The 21,069-nt window shown below is 39.8% G+C and overlaps 1 long non-coding RNA gene across 1 annotated transcript; it reads right to left on the bottom strand.

Moving 5' to 3' along the window:
• Positions 1–3,301: 3,301 nt before the first annotated feature.
• Positions 3,302–19,933, bottom strand: LOC149375971 (uncharacterized). The gene is made up of 3 exons (XR_016293121.1): positions 19,911–19,933; positions 19,652–19,787; positions 3,302–3,395 (listed from the first exon to the last, which is right to left on the bottom strand). It is a non-coding gene; the product is annotated as an uncharacterized LOC149375971 (long non-coding RNA).
• Positions 19,934–21,069: the final 1,136 nt, after the last annotated feature.

The following is a 21,069-nucleotide window of genomic DNA, read 5'->3' as shown; positions in this document are numbered from 1 at the left end:
ATCAATCTAACTAACGTAAGCCTCCTTTTATTTTAGTTTCAGGCAGCACAGCATTTCTTGCACAGTAGCAGTTGAGTGAGTGTTGACTGTAACAGGAGTAGCATCAGCAGCTCGTAATAGAGAAAAAAAAGAGCAACCACACTTTCGTACAGGACCCGTTCCAGCACACAACGAAACTTCTAATGCATCTTACTCAGTCTACGAAATTTCTCTGAGGTAGGTAAGCCTTACTTTAAATCGTGCACGTATTACTACTATGGTTAGCACACGACACAGCTATTTAGGCAGATTTATACAATACAGTATAATTGATGCTGGATCGACATGTTACGGAGGAATATTATGGTATACGGTATTATATACCTGTAGCCTCTCAATTACAACCAAGCGACACGTGGAAAAAAAATTACATACGGCTATTTTATGGGACAAGTGCTAACTCTACCTCCCTCCGTAACCGTTATATACCTTATGTTCTTTTCTGAGACAAAAGTTGGAGAAAACGATCCATCCGGCGATGAATAACGTGGTTGGTTATGATATGTACGAAAAAAAGCGAGAACAAAAGTTTGTACAAATTTACAATGGAATTGATGATGATGGCACTTTTCATTCAATTGACAAACATAGTATTTTTTGATGTAAAGGTGCGACTTCGTACAATTCCCGTCTTTCGGATGATGAAGGAAAAACCAAGTTTTTAAATTCAAAAGAGAAACTTGTTCATAACGCAGGCATGAAAGTACCTACCCACGCAATATAAATATATCAAGTGCATTCACCGCAGGCGCGTACGTCTGTCTGACCAAATCCGCGCACTTTCTACTTGAGCTCGTGTCCGGATGTTTTTATTTTCAAACAAGATTGACGATACAGGAAGAGGAACGAGACAAACCGATTTAAAAAACTCATTGGCACTTTTTTTTTATGTCAAACTTATTGGATGTACCCATTGAAAATGAAAACGAAAACAAGCAAACTAATCGCAATTAAAATTCAGTGAAAACCGCAAAAGTTCCAAATTTAATGTTTAAAACATATTGATCGTCGTTCGGCACATATATCTTAAATTCCAAACTTTCTCGCAAAGTCCACTCCATTCAGTTCGCATCTTAAAGTTTGCGCGTACAACCACAGATGCGCCAGCGCACAAGTATATGTAAAAAGTATACCCATTTATAGAGTCGCAGGGTCAGTACAGCATGTAGCTGTGAGCGCTATCGAGTGTGAGTGTGTCGAGATTGGGAGAACGGGAAAGCCTCTTAAGAAATTGAAAAATGGATACGGGAGTTTGTCTCGTGTCTGAGCGTGCAAATGTTGGTACGGAAAATTCAGTGGGGACGGCGAAGTTTTCGTTTCGGGAGGCGTCCAATAAAAGCGCACCGAAATCCAGAGTAGGTTGAGCATACGCATGCCCTATGCGTGTACAAGGCGGTCCATACATGAATAACCGGTCTTGCCGAGGGTAGCCAATGAATGAGATTAAAACGACGATTCAATCGCATAGGAGCGTTTCATTCGTCAAAGAGGAAAGTAGTGTACGACGTACATGCACCCACTGTACACGGCGCTACCGAAATATATTTACCAGCAAATAAGCTATGTCTTTCCCGTTGGGTCGTTTTGTAACATATTGTAATATCAATCAAGACCGACCACATAATCACCCCAAGTTTCTTTTAGTCTCTGTACGACCGAGAGCACGTGCTTTTTTTTTTTTTTTTTTTAATATTAACACAAGGGTCAGGTAGTTTCCATTGCATCTGCAGCTCGAAAAAAACAACTCAATACGCGCTCCGAGGCTTAAAATAACTATAAGTAGAACGAACGATTTTTTCATGCTCGACGCCCTCGATGCGCATCGACGCATGTAATGAGAGTGCTGTGGGTACAAGCTGCGTGCGAGCTCGAAAATAGATTTTTTTTTTCCCCGGTTTCATTATATACCCCAACTAACTCAATTATTAACGGTTACTGCTCGTTTCTTTGCTCTATTTTGAGGTTATGCCGGGGGGCAACAATCGTATATCCATAGGTACATCTCAAGCAGGAGATACCGTGAAATGAGTAATAATAATAATGACGAATAATTGTGGCGATGGGTTAAGATGATTACGAGTATGTGTAGTAATTGTAAATGTGCTCGAGTGGTTACATCAGTGGCTGCGCCGAGCTCTGATGGAGAAAAGAGCAGAATCATTTCTTCTTTGAGCCCGGCGCTCTCTGCTGCTGTTCCCGGATTCGTGGCAGGGACTCTATACGTATACATATACATATACCCATTATTATCGATCGAGTGCTGCACTCGCGTTTTCTCCGGGGCTCTCCTGGGCACCTGCGCCCTGTACCCCATACCCTTTTATACGGGGGGGGGGGGGGGGGCGAGTGTGCTGCTGCTCGCAGTATTTTTTTAACGACAGTGGCTCATCAGATTTTTCATTCGAGTGGGTGTACGGCAACACAGACGGCTATCGATAAAACACGCAAGTAAGCCCCACTACGAAAAATTTGCTGCTTACTTACTTCATTGGGAACGGAGGGATACATATTTTTTTACCTTTTTACAAAAAAAGTGGTCTTTGATTTCTCTGTTGCTGGCTGGAATACTTAATGTAAATGACCATTCGTGCTAAAACTCTATGGTGTACAACGTAATTGTTCATTACCGCCTGTTGTTGTTACACTTGCGAGTTTGGTTCGCATTGATTGGCATATGTTTTATTTACAGAGTACCTATCGGTACTTGCTAGAAGAAAATAGAGCACGGAAGGGGCAGCATATAGGTACGTACGTGTCACGCACTAGTAGCGAGGGGCTCCGCACTTTGAAGTCTTTGCAAGACTTGTGCAGTCTTTTTTAATTGACTTCAAGAGTCCGCTGCCCCTCAACTAATAGCGCTGGTAGAGCAACTCGAAAGGCACAAGAAAAAATCACCAATCCAATCGACGCAAAGCTTTAATCAACTATTGTTACTGCGCATTCAAAGTTACGGAAAGTTTTAATTGAATCCTCAAACTTGCAGTTTTTCAATTTTTTAAGATACGCACGTCGGATGATAACGTAATAAAAAACAATATACGAAGGTACTGGGACAAATTTTCAGATTATTATATCATTCGTATGCTCTTCATTTCATTATGGATTAATCTTCTAGTTTGTGTGAATTCGTACTTCCGTTAATTTGGTATTGAAAAATGATATATACATATAAGATGTGTCTTTATAATCATCACAACTTTGGATAATATTTTTTGATTTAGAAAAAGGTACTATAAAATGTATAAAAATACAGCTCAGGTTTTTGTTTACTTACTTTATCTGGATTTTCTTGTGAATCTAGCGGTGGCGGCAACAATGTCACTTTCTCCATTTTTTGGATGGCATTCGGATAAACTCTGAAATGAAAATAATTTATAATTAACATCAAATAGACCTCGCTATTTTCAAAGCTTACATTAAACACAGGATTTTCAAAAATAATCTCACATACAAAGAATGTGCTTGGAAATATAATTAATTATACTGTATCATTTTCCATAATCCGATTGGTTTACTCATTGTAAAAATGCCTAATGACATTGAAAGATGATATTTATTATAGCTACGGCCACGGGCGTACACTAAAGACAAATGCACGTCTTACTTCCAATATTGTTTAAAGAATAATTTAATCATAACAACAACAACAACAACAACAAAAACAACTAAAAAATATAATAAACATTTAATTTGTAGTAAAACTTTTGGTAAGCGTGCAAAAGCGCGCTCGAGTTTACCTGTACTTACATAGATATAGATATAGACAGAGCCAAAGGGGACAGTAGTTATTTTAAAGATGACTGTAAGTATCATTTCATGTTGCCTTACTCGTAAAATTACACGTATTAACCCGCATTAAATTTAACCGTGTGATTGATATTGCATACAACAATGTAAAAAAATTCTTTACTCTATCTACTTAAAAACAACATAAAGAAAAAATGAGAGAGAGAGAAAGCGAGTTAGCGTTTCTTAAAGAGGAAGAAGGAAAATCTAGTTTCCGTGAAAATCGAGTTAACCGTAGCGTGAAACGACCCTAAAGTTTCTCCCTTTACGCTCCAGCCAACGTCCAGAAACTCTTTGGAGGATATTCATGATCCCGACACAATACATCACATGACTTTCTCCATGTACCTTCTCTTCGTCTTGTTTTCTATATCCAACAAACAACTTTATCGTCACCACCACTACTTGCTCATCTCTTGTCTGGCGTACATGGCAACGGTATAACGCAAACTTTATACATAATGTAAGTTGTAGACGAGTAGCCCTAATTTGTCAATTGTAATCATAGAGGTATAAGAATAGAGCACGCAAGTGGGCGATTTGCGCTTGATCAGCTAAGAGAAAGAAAACTGCATAACGGGAGTTCTATCTCTCTCTGACCGTCTGCTCTACCTTGCGTGTTATATTCTTATACATCTATGATTGTAATACTGACATCATCTTAATTCTGGTGCCAATTCAGGCACACAATAACCCTGACAACATTCCAACAAGTGTATATGTACCCATTTAAAGGTTTTTTTTTCTTTTCTGACTTATCACTTGCCTTAAAGCCCTACCAACTTACGAAAACTGCATTTTATATATGTATATATATACATATATACCACCGAATAACAGTAAAACTACGTAATAAAATATGTAACATCCTTTATGATTTTTGCAACGAGTATGTAATTAAAAATTATTTTCTTATTTTAACTGGACGCACTATGCCACAAGACAATTTATTTGTCATATATAATTATATATACACACTAATTATTATAATTATAATATTATTGTTTCGAGCTGTTGATAAATATCTAATCTGATGTAGGTATAAGTTATTATAGTTTAAATCGGCTTTTGATGTGTTTGATGGTTTGACAAAATTATCTCAAAGTGCTGCTCAGTTGTGGATCCGCGGCTTCAAATCACTAGGGATACGGAAGGGATCGGGGCTAAGCCATGGCAATCGGACGACTCAAATTTACTGCAAGTCAGGTGTACCTACATATACCTATACCCACCTATACCTATAAATTACGATCCGACTGGAAGATACTAAAGTTCCTCAAGTGCGTATTGCAGTCGCATCGGTGTAACGCAGCAGCAACCTTAGGGGCCAAGGGTAGGTACAGGGATTACCCCGTCCCCTGTGGCTCATCCTCCTCGGTCCACGCTATACATTCTTGGCGCTTTTGCATAAATGTATTTAGGTGTGTACCCATCCTGCCTTCCACAGCGGCCAAGGTCTCGTGTCCCCGAGCGATTCGTTTCCGCATTTTTCACGCTACATTGTTGGGCACCCAGCAGCTGCTGCCCCGTCCTCGTACCCCCATCAGCCGAGGAACAGTATTACACCTACACTGGTGCGCGCTCGCGGGCAGGTTTGCATCAATAATACAATTGCGTGCGTGGATGTGTGTGGATGTACACTTGCGCGTCGATGGGCGCGCTTTTAAATTTGCATCAGAATGATGCCCGGGCATTAAATAATTGCTGCTGCTACCATGGCAGCGGCCACGATGCGCCCCCGTGCAGTTGCCGTACGTGCCTCGGATGCTAATTATACTTTTCCAAAGTGATTTTCGAGAGCTCGAAATTACGCGTATTTGCACAAGTGTGTGTACGTATATTTACCTACACCCGGAAATTTTGGAAACCGGAAAGCAGGGGGGTTTTTAATTTTGTTTTTCAAAGTTTGAGATCGCGGCGTCTTCCCGACTCTTGGTATAGGCAAGGTATATTATACCTACACACTTGTTTGACGTTTCGAGAAAGTTGGAGTCAAATTGGAAACTTTGGCAGTGCCTCGCCCTGCTTATCGCTTTCTTCCCTGCGCACCGATTCCCCAAAACTCGCGTCTTTCGGATCTTTGAAGAGGAAAAAAAAAGGTTATTGGTACTTGTGTCGCGTCGCTCCTCGCGGCTCATCAGCTACGAGCTCACTGCACCTGCATAGCTACCGATGCCTAAACCTCCATACACTGACAAACCACGCGGTCCGGCAATGCCGCCAATCTTTCCCCGGTTCGGCCATCCTCTCTCTCGGGCTCGCTCTTCCGCGCGAGGGTGTGATAAATTAGTCGGGCCTTCATAAACATTTCGCACAGCTGCCGGCGACAGAGGCCGCGTTGAACATGAGGTGCAGGCAGCGGCAGCAGTCACCCCTCCCATAACCACCAACCTTTGGGGCGCGTGTAGTAACTCCCTTTACTTTGTCTTATACACATGTATGTAACTGTGCGCTCGGGTGGTAGGCACACGCACTACAGGATATACCTATAGGTGAGAATATATACATATGTACCTATATGTACCTGTAGTGCAGTGCAGCTTAGTTATCGGGCGCCACTTTGCCAGTTTGGCCTGACGTTGCATGCACGCTTATACCGTACCTACACATACACATACTGCAGTCCGAGGAAAGTCGGCTCTCCGGTAGTTATTGTATTGTTGTCTCCTTCAACCCTTGAGCCGCGCTACAAATTCGGGGCAAGACAAAGTAAAAATTAAAGTAAATCGAACCGGATGCTTCTGATACGTACACGGTCATGTGAATCCTTGTCGCCGTCACGGCTGGCTGGAGCACTCTTGATTATACGCGCTCACACCCACGCATACTGTAGAGACGAGTACGTTGATCTATTTATGTGTATATGTATTTATATCCCGTTTTTTTTCTCCGTTTTGATAAAAAATTTTTTTATTGAGTCACACCTTCGAAATAAGGGCTCATTTTACTCGTAACATCATGTACCACGAGGACAAAATTTATATGCACATCATTTATATACATATATAATATTAACACGTAAATCGCGGAAAAAGGGTGTCACCCTCACGGAAACCCGGGCTCGAAATTTTTTTCTCATAGTACATGGCATTACGAAAAAAAAAAATGAGCCCTGAATCGAAGGTGCGCCTCAAAGTAATTTTTTTTTTTTTTTTTTTTATGAAAATGGGTGACAAAAATGGGACATTTTTCATGGATTTCCTCGTATAAATAGTATTAATATGGTAATATAAAATTCGGCAACTACTGGAATTTTGATGCATACCGAACATGACACAAGGGGCTACTTTTGAATGCATTCGTCGATTACATATGGGTGTGTCGATAACGCCGCGCAAACTATCCTGATCAATTGATTAATATTAAATTATTGAAATATGCAAGCAAACATTATCAATTAACGCTTCCTCTTTTAATACCTACAGTATAGCTGGTAAACAGAACAGACAGCCAGTGATCAGCTGTAAAAACATTTTCTTCTACACGGAGAGGGGTTAGAACCATTTTAAGCAGTGATAAGGTAAAGGGCCCATCTATGAGACAGTTTTTTACCACTTTTTTTGCTATTAAATTAATGTACACTCTCTATGAGCGGAAATATATCAAGTTTTGGTATCAATGAAAGCATTAGATCATTACGAATAATATTATAATTTTTAAATTCAAATAAAACGTTAAAAAATAATTTTATAAACAAATATAAACAGGATGGAAATGCACCTATTAATGAGACACATTGAATCTGTAGGGCCCTGTGTATGAGACACACGTCCGTTACTATGAGACACCCATGTTATTTAAATGCGTCTTGAGTGTCTCTTAATAGGGACAACACATGTTTGAGGTTATGTTTTCACATTGTACCTATGTATGAGACAGGGTCTTACAATAAAATTCTTTATTATTTAATAACGTTTGAAGTTCTTTAAAATATTTGTTTATTCAAAAGATTATATTATAATGATATTAAAAAAAATTTCTTTTCATGTTTAAGTATTACGTATATAAATTAAACTGGGTGTCTCATGCATAGGTACCGATTTTAAAATTGTCTCATAGATGGGCCCTTTACCTTACCTACCGTATATCATTTTCACTCACGGCAGCATGAGATTTACTGCTGCCTATAGCACGGGTTTTTTCGGTACCAGCACCGAAAAACACACTTCTAACATTGGTATGGAATAATTCGGTATCACAAGGAGAGGTTAAAATAGATTAAACCAGTTCCACCTATGGTACCCCATTTTTAGTCACTGTAGCATGAGCTTTACCCATACCTAGCACGGATTTTTCCCGTATGATCACCAAAACCAGTAATTCTTATATTAGTATAAAATATTTCATAACCCCCAATAATGTTTTTCAGATGTCTGTATACATAGCTATAGCCTTGCATATGTCACGAGAGATCTATTACGAGACCGATTTTACTAATCTCTGGGACCATAATTTCTTTGAAAAATGTAATAAAAAAATAGTTTAAGGCACAACAATAGTTTATCAGCATACTGTTTTGTACTGCTATACTGGTTCTCAACTAAGTGCTGTAAAATACAGTGACAATCAGTCATAAAACTCGTACCAGCACCTTAAAAAAAAAACACTCACTATTTTAAGTATTGGTTATACCAGTGGAAACCCCTCTCCGTGTACACTCACTGAGTTGTACATACGAAGAGATTAAATTGTCCTCCCCCCCCACGTTTGCAAATCCGGAGAGAAAAAAAAAAAAAAAAAAATTAAACTGCCACTAAGTAGGTACGTTTGCAGCAGTACTTACTTATGCACCTTGCTACGCCATTAATTGAAAAACCTCAGAACAAGAGAGTCTCTCATGAGCACTTTCAGCCCTAATTGGTAGCGACAGCAGCAGCAAGTCTGCGGCTTGTGTTTTCGTGGCCTGGGAAAAGTGTGTGTTTGTTCTGTCTTGCTGCTGTTGTATGGTAGCTCTGCACGACGCGCCATGCGATCAGCGGAAAGCTCTGGCTGGGGAAGGAAAAGGTATACCTAGGTAGAGATAAACAAAGACGGCGGTGAATGATCGTGTCAAATTTCTTTTACGACATCATTAGAGGCAACCAAGACTGCACTTTGGATATTTTGGGCGGGTAGCGTTTGTATTTTATTTCATTAGACTAGCTACTTTTGTCGTCGTCGTTATTGCGTTTGGTCAGTGCAGGTTCAATATAAGCGATGTAATCGAGGATGTAATGATGCACTAGGAAATAATATCAACTCTGGAAAGTGTAAGAATGTACTTTTTTTTCAGCGTAGAGTTAATGAAAATGAACAAAGCGACTGTACGCAAAAAGAGGAACACAATGAACTGGACAAACAACGGCATCATATTATACGGCTTCGTTTGTAATTAAAGAAGGTAGTTCGTAAGGCCTCGGTACGCGTGACATGTATATAGTTGGTAGCGAACAGTGCCCGATTAAACTAGTACGATGTACTTTAATTTTAACAAAATTGTCCATGTATACCTACACACGTTTCAATAATTATATATATATATATATATATATATATATATATATATATGTTATTATATATAACATAATTGCGAAAAAAAAATTAACGGAATGTAATATCTGTATTTGTATATGGATTAATAATTTGAATAAACTTTCACATTGAACGCAAATACAGAAACACTGTATAGTTTGGATTAAATTGAATTGTCCAATAAATATTGGCAGAAAATATTTATAAGCACTACAGTGACCTAGCTTGGACTATCGTTCATCCCAAAAACAATGAATTGTCGTTTTTGTTCCCAGACGACTGAGACTCAACTTGTGCGGTTATTGATTATAAAATTTCCCAAAACAATCCGTTTTGACGAAAATTATGGATGTTTATATTTAGCCGATGGCCTATCCTGTGCAACAATAGAAACGCGATTTCAAAATGAAATCACTACCCCCAATCCCCCCTTTTATCTCTCGAGTTGTTGTGTGTGCGTGTGGATATTCATCATTAGAGTACACATGTGTGCGCTCGAGTCCATGCCGAGGTGCTCTCTCGCACCTACCGTATACTTGTACGTACGAAGCGAAATAATCCAAGAGGATTGTAATCTGCGCGATATTAAATTTAGTTTGCAGTACGGAGCTCTTGTGTATACGCGACCGGACCGAGCCGGTGCCGTTGTTGCGCGTAAATGCTAAAACGCCGCGGTTAAACCCTCTAATTAATTACCTTGTGCTACCCAAATTCAGCCCTAACCCCCTCCCCGCCCCTCCCTACGGAGAACATTGACTCGTCTTCTTACCCCCTCCGTTCTCTCCAGCAGCTATCATTAACCAGACAAAGTTGCGCCGCTTCTGCGTGTACATGCCTGACCAACTTTGGCTTTTAAAACAATGCTCAGCGCCGCCCAAGCATGCGGTTTATGGGCTTAATATATCGGTACTGTATACTGCCCACTGAAATACTTGGGCTACAAGTATAGGTACATAGGAAACCCGTATTTAAAGTTGTTCAATAAATTTATTTCTCGTTACAGACAACGCGATAGCCTGCAACCAAAGTTTGGTACATGTATTGTCTCCTCAAGCATTGTAATGATACCTACATATTATATTATAGGATTTGTCTTTTCTCGATCAATCGCACACCAGGTTCCACGGCAGTATACAGCGGAATACAATTTTATCAGAGTGCGTAGCATATTATATGCAGTTATGTATGGAGTACAACAACAACACACGAAAAAATGATTGTTAAAAACTAATGACAATAAAGTCTGCACCTCGGGATCTGCACGATGTATGGCGTGAGTGCAACCAAGACTTGATCAAAGGTATAAAGGCGAAAGGAATAAAAAAAAAAGAAATAATACGTAAGAATTAAATACGGGCCAACACAGAGAAGAGCAGCGTCAAACGAATGGGGCTTTTCAATTAGGCTTACCTATACCTACCAACCGACCTCTATACCTGTAGGTTCAAGTATGGTGTTAGAAATTTGAAGGCCATTTTGTCTTGGTCCCTCTGCTAAAGCCAGCCAATCAACAAACCAATTACCACAGATCAACAGCACGGGAATTTCGTGATTTTTTATCCGAAAGGCGCAGTAATGGCTGCCTGCAAGCGTGCGCTGATGCGATCAAACAACCCCCACGGGCTTTTTTTTTTCACAGAGGGAAAAAAAGTTTTGTGCCGTTGAGTAATAAGGGAGCCCGCGCGGATCTGTAAACGCGTGTAAATACACTCGTGGAGGCGCGAAAGAGCCGATAATTTAGAGCACGGTAAAAGGGCCCCGTTTTTATTAATGTTGTGAACGTCGGCACCTCCGCTTGGTGCAGGTACATTGGTACTTGGAGAGTAGGAAGGGGTGCGGCGGCGGCTGATTTGTAGCGCGGCGGGAGCAAAGTTTTTCCCGAAACGGAGCCCTCATTCGTCCCTTTGCTACTTCTTCCTCACGCGCATGTACACTTTGGGGAAGCGGTGGCGATAACTCCGAGCCAGCAGGTGCGGCGCGAGTCGTGACTGTGCACCATAATATTATACGTATATATAAAATCGCAGCTGTGCGTCGAGCTCCCGTTACGCAATAGGCCATGTTATTCCATTTGCGTGGAAAGTTGAGCGCAAGTTACAGGAAAATGCTCGATACCACTGCAATTTACACCATCTAATCGGACTACAGCCGTGCCCGTACTTTTGGCTTGCTCCCCTTACATATACGTGGATGTTTCCATCTTGCCGGAAATCCAATTAAAACTGCTACTATTTTACCATACATACGCGTGGATAATTAATGGTGAGCTGCGTGTGGTAGTTGGGCGTTGAATTTACTTACGCCACAAAGGCGAGTGTTTACCTTTTATGTTATACATCATCCGCGAGTATAAGTATATGGAACGGAATAAAGAGAAAAAGAAGGAAAAGGGAAACAGACAGGAGTATACCTGTGCAATGTAATAATCCTAATTTATTATTATACTATCGTCACGAGGAGGACGACGATAGCCCGGACTCTCGATCCTTAATTTATTAAGAACACGCTTGTAATGTAAAAGGAATGTGGCTCGCCAAGGGAGTAAGGAACATCCGATCATGTATACATTTATTGATAGAGAATGTTGAAAAAGCGAGACTGTACATGGCGTGCAAAATATAAACATAAATGTAGATTTACCCGCGCTAATGCAAGAGTGAGAAGAAAGCAAGAAAGAGCCAGCAGTGAGTATGTTTTGACCGTATTTCGTGTTTCTAACTGTACATGTATGGGTAACCTCGCTTTTATACCCACGCGTGCCGAGATGAAAATTCAGCAGGCAGAGGGAAATCCGACTTTTTACTTTACAACTGAAAAGCAGCTCGCAGCTATAGGGACTGGCTCGCGAGGAATGAAAAATACCACCTCGTCGCGGAGGTTGACTACGTGCCGGGTATATATTATGTGCGGCACGAGTATGTAGCTGTGCATTTAAGGGATGAGAGAGAGAGACGGGAAAAGAGGCAGCTGCAATGTGTGCGACTATACTTCGCGCGTTACACGAGACGCGTTCGGCATCGGCAAAGCCTACACAGCCTTATCATTCACTAAGAGACGCGCAAAGAACGTGTCCAAAGCTTCGTCGTCGACGTCGTGCAGCACTACAACATCCATATACATATATGCACACGCACACACACGCGGTACACGTACAGGTGTATAGGTATTATAATGGGTCATCTTATATACGTAATATTGTGATGTATTCAATACGCTAACACCTTACTCAATGTAAATACACGTACCTTGGCATAAATGTTATTTTTGCTTACGCTATTTATGCCTAGCCAAAGTGACACATGAAATACACCGTGGATGATAATGAGCAATAAGTAACAAAAATTATCCATCTTTATTCCCGTACTCTACCATTATCAGCCCGCATAACGATCACATAAATTCATGATATAGATGATTATGATTTATCATTTTTTACCATCACTGCAACAAAAAACGTGCTACGCTTTATGAATGTGTTCAATATATATATACAAAGCACAACCAATGACGAAGGTCTATTGTAAGTAATTTTTATATGCTCACCAAATGACTTGGGTTATCGACTGTCTTTACTTTAGTTGCGATCCCATTAAGTTCCATTATAATCACTACTTACAATTATTTGTCTTCACCAGCTCATTATTTGTCAACGATAACTTGTTTTTCCCCTAATTTTACGAGTGTACACATGTACGAAATCAGAAAGCCAGATATCGGTAATTGTACCGTTTTAACTTTTCATTTATCGATTACCAATGGCATTATAAAGTGTGCATATAATATGTGTACGCGCGCGCGCGCGCGCACACACACACACACACACTTCTGTACAATTAAACTTATTTCACGATTAGATAGTTAAAACGGTAGGAGCAACAACAGTGTAGGTATAACAGCGAAAAATGTATTTGGTATGAAACAACAAAAATGAATAATCATTTAAAATATGCAGGATTTTTCTCCTACTCGTGTGAATAAAAAGCTTGTCAAAGGCTTTAAAAATAAACGTTACCATAGTGGTTGAGATTACACAGACACATGTATTAAATACATCAATCATCGTTTGAATTAAAAATAAATGATATTAATGTAGCCTTTTGACAAAATAAAAAATGTACAATCATTGCTCTTAATTTAAAGAGGCGAACATCGTTGTCTCATAATAATCATCATAATCATCTATTATTGAATGAAGGGCTATAGTAGGTAATAATTACACTGAAATGTGTACTCATCGGGACGCGTAAGTACAGAAGCGTGTGCTGTGATGAAAATGCAACAGGCGATTCGACAAACAGTAGGCAGTATACCGATAAAATTGTAATACTCAACTTTGAAGTAGTAGTATATGAACAAGGGCATCCCCGAATAATCACGAATAGGGTGGACTATCGGTAATTGTTTTTAAAGAAAAGGGGTATGCCTCCAGGTGGGTTGACATATAAAAAAATTCGGTCTACTCGATACCGTGCAAGGCTCAGAAAGATATATCGTGCCAAATTAATACAAATATTCACGATACGCACTCCCCCGTGCTCTTTAAACTTAAAACGATGCGTTTTGCTGAATGAGCAGTAACAGTGCGGGGCAGATTTAGTAGATAATGAAAAAAAATCACGCCCGCATACTGTGTACGTATAGTTATGAGTAAATGTGTACCAAAACAAAAGTGATGTAGCAATATAAATATATAACAATTGATTCCAAAGAAGACCGATAAGGTACGAGTTATTGATGTTTTTTTTCTTTTTTAATATATATTTATCATCACGAGCTGTTACATTGATGAAAAATACATACAGTTTACATTTATATGACAGAGGAGGAGCGATCGATCAAAGAAATTACGATAGAGGTGCTTTATTTGTTGTCCTTTTATTTATCTTCAAAGAGCACAAATCATTGATAATATGTCAACGACAGCTTTGCTAAAAACTGTTGGTGTTCAACAGTAAAAAGAAAAAAAAAAAAAAAAAAATCTTTTCAATAATGAAACATACAGATATTGTAGGTACCCTATCCAACACACGATGATAAAATGATAATAATAATAATAAATAATAGAAGTGGGACAAAACAACAACAACAACAACAACTACAACAACAACAACAACAACAACAACAACAATAACAACAACAACAACAGATTATTGTTAGGCGGTGGTATGTAACTATAATATCACAATTGTGTAGCAATGACGAAAAAACACGTCAAAATAGATGATCGTATCGGCATTAGGCGAGACAAATAAGCAGTAAGTAGCAGCAGTATAAATATACGAGCCGACGCGGGTGCCGCGGAACCGCTTGGGACCTCCGGCCGCCTATAGGCTCCGGTGAGGCATCGTTGGCATGCCCGAGCTGAGGGGGACAGGTGGTCCGACGGGCCGGCCTCTGCCCGCAGGAACATGCCAAAAACGCACGAAGGTATATACTATGATATCATAGGTATATCGTTCGTGCACTCGTACGGCAGCAGCATATCGGCATTGGCTAACTAAACTTGCTGAGAGAGGCGAACGGGTTATACATCATAATATATATATAGTATTAGTAAAGGCTTGCTGGTACTCGAGGGAGCAAGCGACTATACGCGTGGGGTGTTAATGTAATTGCTGCTGTCCTATGGGTGCTTCGAGCACTCGGTCCTTACTATATATACTTACTCCTCTCATTCTCCCTTCGTCGAACATATTATTTGAATCGTGCATCAGAGAGGTGGTGGTCGGTGGAGGATGCTACGCAGGATTGTGTGTACCCATACAAGTCTGTTGATAGTAACTTGGCTCGGTACTATACCTATATACAGGGTAGATGGGGTTATATGGGTGTACCATTATTTTTTCGAGTTTCGACCATTCATTGAATTAAAAACCAAATCGCGCGTTTACTTGGATGTTCGTCTAGCTGAAATCGTGCGACGTGCACTGAGCCAAGTGTTGTTTATCCATAATGTATAATGTTTTTGTTACTTTCATAGAAAAAGATGAAAAATGAATGATTAGAGACGAAACCATCATTCGTGGTCATGTGACCGTAAAAAGCTCTCTGACCTCGGAACAGCGTTAACTATACCTCGAGACTTGCAATCGGTGACAGCGCCACTATCACTCATTTGTTGTTCTTGGGGATAAAGATATACAGTAATTTAATAATTATTATGTCCTTTATGCGAGTACACTTACTACTCAGGAGATTAAACGGCAGCAAAGGATAGCGGAACGGAAGCAAAAGGGAACATTGTTAAACCGAGAGCACGAGACGCCGCTCGGGCTGTTGCGAGCTTTCGCTTCACTCGAGTCGGAGATGTACTACCTGCGCGCTTAATGATATAAATAAATAGAGAGAGAGAGAGAGAGAGAGAGAGTCAGGCACCGCAGCCATTATTACTGATAAGAAAGGAGAGAGAGAGAGAGAGAGAGTATACCCGCGAAACCATCAGCCGACAATTCGCTGCAGTAAGCCCGACCGCGGCTTACCCTTGCCGCGCGACTCTATCAGTCTGAAGATGCTCCTGTCGGTGTTACCAGAGTGCCGTCGCACAGCCCTCTGTATGAACGTGCACTTGCAATACCCCTCGCGCCAATATAGACCATACTTGTTTGCACACCTCCCCAACTGCATTAACTCCTAAACTTTGGATTAAAATTAAACGTTACATAGACCTAGACGGTGCACCGCCGTCGAATCAAAAGCGCGGAGATGATGAGGAGCTTTGAAGGAAAGAAAAAAAAAAAAAAAAAAAAAAAAAAAAAAAAAAAGTGTTCACCAACTTGAATTTTTTTTCTTTTTTTTTCTTTCCTGTTTTCTTCACGTACATACTCTCTCTTTCTCCCTCCGTCATCTCAAGCACGTGTAATAATATTTATTTGGGCACATGATGTTGCCTCTCCCACCCATACACAGCATCGCTCACCTACCGCTAGAGGAGTGCGCTACAACTATAGTAATCGAGGCCCACCCTATTACATACACCTCCCGTGGTGTGTTTTCGGAGAGAGGGAGGGAGGGGGGGAGAGGCTGAAAAACAGCTAACCTCGCTTCTCTCCTCCCTTTGTCTACTGGATAAAAAAAACACCATTATTGGAAAAATTAAGAGGGCCATCCATCCTCGCCCACCTACCTATCGGGATTTCTGGCTCGAGCTGAGAGCTCTTTTTTTTTTTTTTTTTTTTTTTTTTTTTCCTTTCGTTTACTTTATACACGATGCGAGCGCGGCGGCAGACCAGTGCTGATCCTGGTTCACCGCGTACTTGTACTGTCGAGCTGTGGCGACCAACAGTTACGGCGAATGATGGTGGTTGCTCGATTTGCATTGATATCGAAAAAAAAAAAAAGAGGAGACGGCGTCACTTTGGGTCGGGTCAAGAAAATATTTAACTCGTAAATTCGCGCCGAATCACGGGGCAGAGGGAACGATGATGACACATTAATACAGAAAAAAAAAAAAAAAAGCCAGAGTGGATAAGTTGTGAACGCCAGTCACGCGCCTCTCGACTGCTCGCGCGCTAACATGGATGGCTCGCTCTCGAGAGATAATCTCGAGATTTCACCCCGTGGAATACCGATGAATCTATTGCGCGGTTTCATTCGATTACCCCGACCCCCTTACATCTCTTAGACTTTACGCGAGTCTCTCTTGCTCTCCTCCTTTCCATCCATACTTTGTACGGATGTATACGCATACAAATATATGTGTGTGTGACGGCCTACCCTGACCACCCCCCTATTCCCTGGGAAATAACAACTCTAGGAGATCATGACTTTTCCCCGACTCTACCACCCCCTTTGCGTGAGCCACGATGTTCTTCACGTCCTGCACTCGTGCACTGAAAATACCAGCTTACCGGATTACTTTGATTACTATTGTACTCTTGCTGCAGCTTGCTTTATAGCTAGAAAATAAGGAGAGTAAGAAGAAGCGTAAAAGGACCAAATTTAATAGGTGTATGGGAGGTATGGCATATTGGCATAAGGTGACATACACGTGTTATAAGATTTATTGTGTATACTTATTTACAATGATGTTATTACTCTCAATGATGAGCTTGTACTTGCGTCGCGCGATGCCGAGAAAGAAATATTTCTGGCGCTGTTGCATTTTTCGTTTCACTAGATCATATTATTATTAGTTATTCTTTACTAGGTAATCAAGGTTGGTTATTGATCACCCGTTGAGAAAGCAAATAGGCATTTGGTGTTTTTCATCTGTTCAATTAGATACTTTACATTGCAGGTATAACCAATGCGTCGATTACAGAAAATGAACTCATCAATACTGTACAGGCCAAACATCAGTTTGAAACACGGAGGAACCGTCTGACTAGCCTACCATGATAATGATAATCGATGATAATAACAATAATGAACGAGCTCATAGTAGTAGCAGCAGCTGCCGGGATGACGAGTCGACAGTATATGATAGTTATTACGACACGAGATAATTAATTTACGAGTAAGCAAGGTATCTCCAAGTAAATATGGAAAAGAGCAGCAGCAGCAGTGCGTTTACGTAGCAAACACAAAAATAATGTTAAAACCACGCAAACATACAATACGTAGGCCTATACTGATACACCCACTTGCGCGTAACCAACGAACCGTGTCCCTCTTCTTTTTTCTGCATTGAGGGTTTCTCGTATGATCATCAGTAATTATTATTGTACATGAAAAATATAAATACAAACATACATGCGAACACGGAGGTAAGTGTCAATCAAATCCGCGAATAGAGAAGCAAAGCAGGAAGATACCCAAATATATATGTATCTACATAGTGTATCTAGGTGGTATAGAGCCAAGAGCAAGAGATCACGGTAAACATGGGTTGCGGCGTACCATTAGTCTTACTCCGAAAGGGATTCCGTGTTGCCCCATTCTAATCAAACGTCGCGGTACCTATACATATACGTATACGTAACCTACGGACAGTTCACAGGCGTCGCCAATCAATTGCACGAACTCGGAATAATCGCCACCCATGCATTCGACATCCCCGGCCCATACCTACATATAGATATACTGCACCCTTATGTACACGTATAATACAAGTACTTCAAACGTTTTCGATGCAATACCTATTATATTTGGCAGTATGGGTATAGTACATTCTTCCCTCCTTCCCTCCTGCATTTCGCAACATGGACTCGCTAGCTTTTTTTTTTTTCCATAGCACCCTTTCCGCAGGATATTCGACATACACTGAAAAAAAGAAAAAAAAAATTCTTAGTTCGGATAGGCCGTCAAATAGTCCAGATGAATGATATTCTTTTATGGGTACATTTGTTTTTCAACCGTTTTAACATTATGAATACATGGATATATAGTGCATCATCTTTCCCGCACACAACTATTGTCTTCATGATTTATCTAAAATACTCGCACTGGCTTGCCTCTCGCCACCCAACCTTTTTTTTGCTCGAAAATGATTCTTCATTCTTTTTACAAACATTTTAAATTTAAAATAATTTTTTTAACCCCTCATCCTGCCTTTCGTTCTGGCCCTTCGCATTTTTGATGAATCTCAACAAATTCTGAAAAACACGTGAACCTGTGCATATTGTGTACTTTTTAAGAATTTACAGTATATTATAAACTAAATAATTATTTTTGTATAGTCTTTTCACTAAATCAGTAACCATCTTTTACTACATTAACATACAATTTATATAGTATTAGGTGTTCAAAAAAAAAAAAAAAATTAAATTTGTTAGTAGCACAAACTGAAAACATGTGCACCGGAGGTCAAAGCTAAATTGTAGATCACAATTGGAAATTTCTAAAGAATATTGTGTAAGTGAATTGCAATACCAGAACAGCTGTATAAAAAATGCAATTAAAACCTATGATCATAGTAAGTGTATGACCACATCTATTTTACGTATTCTATTTTTTAAAATATTATTATACGCACACATAATGTAAACTAAAGCATGCAAGAGATGAGAATGAAACCAAAAAAAAGGTTACACATAAAAAGGAGACAAAGTTGGAGAAATCGATGCGGTGATTATATTAATTTTTGGTAACTTTTTTCATTTACTTGTTTTAAGTAGTTGTACCTAGGGCTGAAGAAATTCTCCAAACTGTCGAAATTTCTCGTTTTGGTTCCCTTTCAAGGAGATGGAGAGAAAAGTGAGTGAATTAGGCCCTTGAGTAATGCGATACATATACATATGTATTGGTTAATAAAATTTATGTGAGCAAGATGATGGGGCATACTTAACACATGTTGCACGCAGGGCACTTTGCAAGAGATGGCAATTATTATCAAATACTTACAAGTAATTATATCTAAAGAGATTTATAAGCTTACTTATATTGCTGCATTTATAATTTGATCCTCGATTCGATGAATGGCATCTCCATGAAAGATGTAAGGATTGAATGATTCCATGTACTATTACTCATGGTAGCTACACCATTTAATGCAGTCCAATTTACTTGTTCCACTGTAATGTACATGATACAATGTATTTAATTTATCATTTGTATTGTTGATATCAATAGGTCAACCAATACTGATTGCTATCAACAGAGAATAAAAGTATACCATAACCATAACGACTACTCACCACTTAATTAATTTCCATGTAGCTACTCATATTTATATATATATAATATTATACCTATAGTCTAATTATTCTTGATCAAGTTTAATCTGATGTGCATATAATAATAATAATAATAATGTAATCACACATCTCAATCAACTGCTTGGTTACTGCATACTGATGATGGTAGCAGCTTCAACGATGTATTATACACTTGCAATGTTTATGCTTTGCAGTTGCTTTACTTTGTATCACGTAAGTACATCTTTCCAGTGTATTTCGATACACGGTTCGCGGATTAACTGTAGGATTTTTTATTTGTACTGCAAAGAATGAAATTTAAAATGGCTGTAATTACCGAATTAACACAAGTAGCTCGTAGGGGGAGCGTAGAAATCCACAAGTCGCGAAAGTTGTACCTACGTCTCTTGAAAGAATGCACCAAAAAATAAGTAGGTAGATTTGTTGCTCGTTGGCCCATGATGCAAACCTCCGTCTTTGAGCGAATATATACTTGTCTTCTGGCAGAAAACATGGCACGCGGCCAATTGAAAACAAGAAATAGTCATCATACTATTCGTCTGGGGCTTTTATACAAGAACAAGTACTTAAGTATATTAAGAATGCTTCGCCTGATCTCACGTGAAGACACTGCAGACACGATAAAGTGATGAATAAAGTAACGGACTCTGCTCATCAGAAGAGAGCAGCGCACACGACACTACAGAAAGTAAGTATAGGTAATATAAACAACACTGATCAAAACGGCGGCAAGCCGGGGGGCGGCGGCGCGGCTGTGATTCTCACGAATTCGAACGACACGGACATTTTAGCACTTAAGTATAAGTACACACACGTATTGAGAGATCCGTTTTAAATGTAAATCGAATAAACTATGCACGAAAGACTAAACTACAGAATTTTGCAATTTCTGCAGCTTGTTAGAAATACCTATTGAACACTTTATTTACTCGTTCACACATATGCTATAATTATGTCAAGGTGCGATGCATGATCAGCATGATGCAACCGCAGACATCTTGCTTATTTTCTCCTAATAGGTTTCTCCTAAAAAACAAAATATACATATATATATACACATCCATACACCATACCTCCCTATAGGGGGTATACCCCCTCCGCCCTACAGCCGCAGTCCACCGATCGACGCGAGAACGCG

Source organism: Copidosoma floridanum, unplaced genomic scaffold (assembly GCF_036245765.1).
Source record: "Copidosoma floridanum isolate Cflo_tuat_1 unplaced genomic scaffold, Cflo_Japanese_pri ptg000001l, whole genome shotgun sequence".
Classification (NCBI taxonomy): domain Eukaryota; kingdom Metazoa; phylum Arthropoda; class Insecta; order Hymenoptera; family Encyrtidae; genus Copidosoma; species Copidosoma floridanum.
This window is presented reverse-complemented; position numbering and strand designations above follow the sequence as displayed.